The following is a 6315-nucleotide window of genomic DNA, read 5'->3' on the forward strand; positions in this document are numbered from 1 at the left end:
AGATGGGAGGTGAATGTGTGCCGCCTGTGTGGAAAGCAAAATCAACCGTTCAACCAGCGTCTTCCCCTCTACACCCTGTCGTTTGTGTACTCCTCGTTTGTTTCGCAAGGGTACACTGGACAAAAATATGAACACAACACTTTTGTTTGTGCTCCCAATTTTTCACGAGCTGAAGTAAAACATCTTGAAATTTTTCTGAGCACACAAAAAAAACTATTTCTCTCAAATATTGAGCTCAAATTTGTTTAAATCCCTGTTAGTGAGCACTTCTCCTTTGCCAAAATGATCTAGCCACGCGACAGGTGTGGTATATCAAGTCGCTGCTTGAAGAGCATGATTAGCAGACAGGTGTGCTTCAGACTGGACACAATAAGAGGCCGCTCTAAGGGGATGTGTACACTGTAAATGTTTTTTGCATAGAAATGGTAAACTTTTGTTGGGTTTTGCCGTTCGTTCACACGACAGCAGCATTTTAGGGGCCTGAAAATGCAAACATTCGAAACCAGGTTCCAGAGTGTAATCTCTTGAAAACACCACCCTTACAGGCTGGCCGCACTGCAATGTGCAGTTCCTGTGAAAACAGCTTTGTGCAGGTGTATGACATTTTCAGCCATGCAAGAATAGGAGGACAACAAAAACAGTGGCAGACTATCAAGCTTTGATTGTGCTTCTGAACCCACTGAGTTTATTAACGCTCCTACAGCATTTGCTACACCATCACTGGGATTTGGTGACTCGCCGCTCTGTAGAAGAAAGTGCACATGGTGTTTTTCTGTGGTGTTAATTGCACTGCCACTGACGAGGAGTGAACCAGCATTTCACAGGTAGCAGTCAAACAACCTGATCAACCCTGAGGCAAATGACAACCCCTCCTGACCAAACTGGGGCAAAAACAAAAGTGTTGTTTTTTTGTTCCATAACAATGTTTTGTGAAAGAGGGAAGGGAAGAGTTTTGTACCACCTGCAGGTTGTGGGAGGCAGGTTGTTGGGGCAGATGGAGGGTGAACAAACCTTCGACACTGGGGACCTGCCTGTGGTTGGATTTAGGCAACAAATGAAAAATACTTTGTTAATTATAAGAAAGGTTTTCATCGAATGTTAACAAAGCAAACAGGGACTATCTTAAGCTTCATGTCACGTGTGGCTTCTTCGATGTTTGACTCAGACCACAATGTTACACAAACCGTAGCCACGTTCCTTATAAGTTAATTTAAAAAAAAAATCTTCCTTATGTTGATACAATCAAAAGAAATATGTAATCTAAGTATCATCACTTTCTATCAAACATATTTGCTGTTGCAGTTTGATAGCGATGTAACTTCAAGGAGACCGGGTCAGAACTACATTACATAATGTGAATTTGACAGATATAATGAAGCGAAGCCCGGAAACTAGTTCAGGCAGTCAGCTGGAATCTGCTGCAACTCTTACATGACGTAGGTCCTCTTCGATCATGGAGGTGTACTAAAGCTGTCTATGCTCTGCCCCCCCTTTTGCTGTCAAACCGCTCACCTGAAAGTCATGCTGTAGTTTACAGCCGCTGCTGCTGCTGTCCATGTAGCATTTCAAAAGCCCCACCTCCACCACAGCATCCACCACAGCCTCCACCACAGCATCCACCACAGCCTCCACCACAGCATCCACCACAGCCTCCACAACAGCCTCCACCACAGCCTCCACAACAGCATCCACCACAGCCTCCACCGCAGCCTCCACCACAGCGTCTACCACAGCATCCACCACAGCATCCACCACAGCCTCCACCACAGCGTCCACCACAGCCTCCACAACAGCCTCCACCACAGCCTCCACCACAGCCTCCACAACAGCCTCCACAACAGCCTCCACCACAGCGTCCACCACAGCGTCCACCACAGCCTCCACAACAGCCTCCACCACAGCCTCCACCACAGCCTCCACAACAGCCTCCACAACAGCCTCCACCACAGCCTCCACCACAGCGTCCACCACAGCCTCCACAACAGCATCCACCACAGCCTCCACAACAGCCTCCACCACAGCGTCCACAACAGCCTCCACCACAGCCTCCACCACAGCATCTACCACAGCCTCCACAACAGCCTCCACCACAGCCTCCACCACAGCATCCACCACAGCCTCCACCACAGCATCCACCACAGCGTCCACCACAGCCTCCACAACAGCCTCCACCACAGCCTCCACCACAGCGTCTACCACAGCATCCACCACAGCCTCCACCACAGCCTCCACCACAGCATCCACCACAGCGTCCACCACAGCCTCCACAACAGCCTCCACCACAGCCTCCACCACAGCGTCTACCACAGCATCCACCACAGCCTCCACCACAGCCTCCACCACAGCCTCCACAACAGCATCCACCACAGCCTCCACCACAGCGTCTACCACAGTGTCCACCACAGCATCCACCACAGCCTCCACCACAGCCTCCACAACAGCATCCACCACAGCCTCCACCACAGCCTCCACCACAGCCTCCACCACAGCGTCCACCACAGCGTCCACCACAGCCTCCACCACAGCCTCCACCACAGCATCCACCACAGCCTCCACCACAGCATCCACCACAGCGTCCACCACAGCCTCCACCACAGCATCCACCACAGCCTCCACCATAGCATCCACCACAGCCTCCACCACAGCCTCCACCACAGCCTCCACCACAGCCTCCACCTTTAGGCTCTTTTTTTCATATTTTTCTTTCCTTCTTTATTCTCTCCCTGCTGTGCTGAGCTTTGTGTTCCCTCGTGGGGACTGACAAGGTACATATTCAAAACAGTACATATCTTCTACATTCACATATTAATCCATTCAACAGGAGCTGGCTGACTGAACAGCATGTGTGTATTTTCCTCTTTGTGATTAGATTAAAATTGATGTAATAAATAAATGTACTCACTGCATTTTTTATCTACTATATGTGATATAACTGAAATGTTTATTTAGCAGCTGATTTGAACTAATTAATTTCCAGTTTGTGAAATTCAGTGTGAAAGATAACATCTCATAAGTATTTCCTCAACATCCTCAACTGAAACCTTTAGCCCAGAAAATCGAAGCGCGTCTCTGCAATGAAGAACCTAATCTCATGTAAAATTAACTCATATCAGATACAACTCGAGTAGTCATCCAAGGCTTGATGCGTGTGTGTTGGGAGGAGGGAGATTTTCCACACTGTGACCCTGACAAGGTGCTCTGCATCCCAACAAATGAGTTCAGAGCTTCAGGGGCTTTGGCCAACTCATGGCACGAATCCATGTCCAATTATCTTCCTTGGAAATAGCTTTGGTTTGCCTAATATATGAAAAAGCTACCCCCTTCCACACACACACACACACACACACACACAGACTCTCTCCTCAGTACATAATAACACAGCGGTGGTGCCCACCCTTATAAAGAGGAGCCATTATATTGTAGGTTAGGGCCACCTTCATTTTTCCTCAGCTGAGGGGGGATGATTGCTTCCCCACTGTAGTCTTTAATGATAAGAGCTTCTGATCACAGAAAGGTGCTCTCAGTGTCATCACAGCTCTCCCATCACACTGACAAAAACACAGTTCCTGAGCAAACAGGTAGAGAATTAAATGATTTCATTGTGTAGAAAGTTGTTTTTCTAATGCACAAGACGTCCTGATAAACATTAAACATGCATGAAAAGTGTAACAACCTGTTCTGAATAAAAGGCACGGTGTTGGAGTGGTGGAGGGGCTTTTATCTATAAAAGATAAGTCCTGTAACGGTGTCTTTACACGACTCTCTAAGAAATCCATCAGACGGCTGCAGCTGATTCAGAACGCTGCTGCTCGAGTCCTGACGACGACCAAAAAAGTAGATCACATCACTCCAGTTCTCAGATCTTTACACCGGCTTCCTGTCAGTCAAATAATAGATTTCAAAATCCTGCTGTTGGTTTATAAAGCTCTGAATGGTTTCGGGCCAAAATACATTTGTGATCAGCTGCTACGTTCTGAACCATCCAGACCTCTGAGGTCGTCAGGTTCAGGTCTGCTTTCAGTCCATAGAGTCAGAACTAAACATGGAGACGCAGCGTTCAGTTATTCTGGAACAAACTCCCAGAACCCGGCAGGTCTGCTCCGACTCACCTCTTTTAAATCGAGACTGAAGACTTTCTGTTTGCTGCAGAACTGCACTGTGACTTTTACTCTGTAGTCTCGTCTCTTTTAAACCTTCTATTTTAGCTTATTTTCCCATTTCTCAACTTGTTTCAATGTTTTGTTTCTTGATGTCTTCCTACTTGTTTTTAATGTCTTTGAGTGTAATTTTATGCCTTGTGTCTGAATTGTGCTACACAAATAAACTTGCCTTGTGGTTGTGTTGTAGTTGCCTTCCCCAACCCAAAACTTAACCATAGTTTTTTTTTTTTTTTTTACCATAACCATGATCTTCCTCTAACCTTAGCCACATCGTAATAACCACATGGAAATATTTGAGACAGCAATCATTTTTAAATGTTGCTATGAAAACGTTGTCCTGCTCGGGGCCTGTCGCTGGTGCTGCACTTGGTCTACCATGTTTTTTGGGTGGGTGATGCGTATCAAGTGGCATCCACATAATAACCAAGACACAAGGCCTCCTGGCAAGAATTGCTATGTTCTGATTTTCTAAAGAGAAAATACCTGTGGACGTCTCTATGATGTGCAGAATGTCCACAAGTTGTTTTCCTATCAGAGCATGTCGTTTTGTGCAATTGTTAGAGAGCGTACTCCTTTTTGAAGGCCTTTCATTTGGCAGTCACAATTCTACTGCTGCATGTTCTTGTGGCGCGCTAATATCAAGCGCATTCCTTCAAAATCAATACCACAGTCCGTCCTTTTTTTCCCTCCAGTGCGATGGTTTGGAGATAAAGGGATTGTATACTTGACATGGCAAGTTTAGGAAGAAAGGATCCTATCCAGAGTAACCACCTCCCAGCTCCTGTGGGGGCTTTAAACTTAAAAATAGGCTCCCCTTATCTCTTACCTCCTCTATCTCAGCCTTTCATGTGCTGTATCTCACAGAAAGGTATTTGTGAAGGGATAATTCTGTAGGTTATGGAAACATGCTGAGCAGGGCTCTGCCTCTGGGGTGTAATACACAGTGTCTGTACATGATGATAGCATTCAGACAACACTTCGGGTTCTCTTCAAAGGAGACTGACAACTGGTCCTGCTATCGCTATGACTAACATGGGCTTTCATACACTAAATGGTATAGCCATTTATCTACTGAGGTTTCCTCAGACCAGGGGTCATCAACCTTTTTGAAACTGAGAGTTACTTCAAGGGTACAGAGTAATATGAAGGGCTGTACCAAATGTTTGCCAATCTGTCTCGTAGATTGTTCATTGAGGGACGTGCTGAGAAACTGTTTCTTTATTGAATCTTTATTCAAACACCATTTATTCAACATTTCCTCTCACAGGTCGGTGGCTTCGATGGCAGCGCCTCTCTGCGCAGCGCTGAGGCCTACAATCCCCGCACCAACACCTGGTGAGGTGTCCTCCATGTTGACCGCCCGCAGCAACTTCAGCATCAAAGTGATCAACGATCTTCTTTTTGTTGTGGGTGGCTTCGATGGCTTCGCACCTCCTGTGTCGAGTTCTACGACGTTATGACAGATGACTGGTCTGAGGCCTGTGACGGGGAGATTTCCCTCAGCGGCCTCAGCTGCTGCGTGGTGCGCAGACTCCCCAGCATGGCCGAGCACACTTGGTGTTGTGACGCTAGGCCACTTTAAGAACTGTATGTATAATTGTATATATTTTATTGTGTTTTTTTAATTAATTAACTGATTTAACATCATTAAAAAGATTAAATAAATTTCTCTGAGCATTAAAACAGCTGCTTCTTCTGAGCTTCCTATAATTGTTCACTGAGTGAGAACTCATTTTGTGTTACGTGAGAAAGGTTCACCTGCTGACACAGAACAATTCCTGCATGCAAGAGCAGAATAAATGTGTTATTTAACTAAATGAAAGGAAGTCTCTTTTAAAGTCTGTGAAATGTTAACACTTGCTAACATTAGCTAACGATGGCTGCATACCTCACAGATTGTGGGAGTTCCTGGCTTTACTGCTGCCTCAATCTGACATATATTAACATCGGAGTGTTTTACATACCTCTGCTGTTTATTTGTCACATCCAGTCTTATGTTTTGCAAAAAGATGAGGACCCAAATGCAGACATGACAGTCAAAAAAAACAGATAACACTGTCAAAACAAAAGATTAAAGAGAAATACGAAAACTAAGTAACATACAAACCAGGAGGAAACTCAGGGAACGCATGCAGGACTGCAAAATCACGAGAGC

At 45.7% G+C, this 6315-nt stretch overlaps 1 long non-coding RNA gene across 1 annotated transcript in view; it reads left to right on the forward strand.

Annotated features, from left to right (window-relative positions):
• The window catches only part of LOC141012856 (uncharacterized), a 54222-nt gene extending 48411 nt beyond the window's left edge, over window positions 1-5811 (forward strand). The window contains exon 3 of the long non-coding RNA XR_012180414.1: window positions 5428-5811. This is a non-coding gene — a long non-coding RNA (uncharacterized lncRNA). The remainder of the gene's footprint in view (window positions 1-5427) is intronic.
• Window positions 5812-6315: the final 504 nt, after the last annotated feature.

The sequence above is a fragment of the Pagrus major genome, chromosome 18, assembly GCF_040436345.1.
Source record: "Pagrus major chromosome 18, Pma_NU_1.0".
Lineage (NCBI taxonomy): Eukaryota > Metazoa > Chordata > Actinopteri > Spariformes > Sparidae > Pagrus > Pagrus major.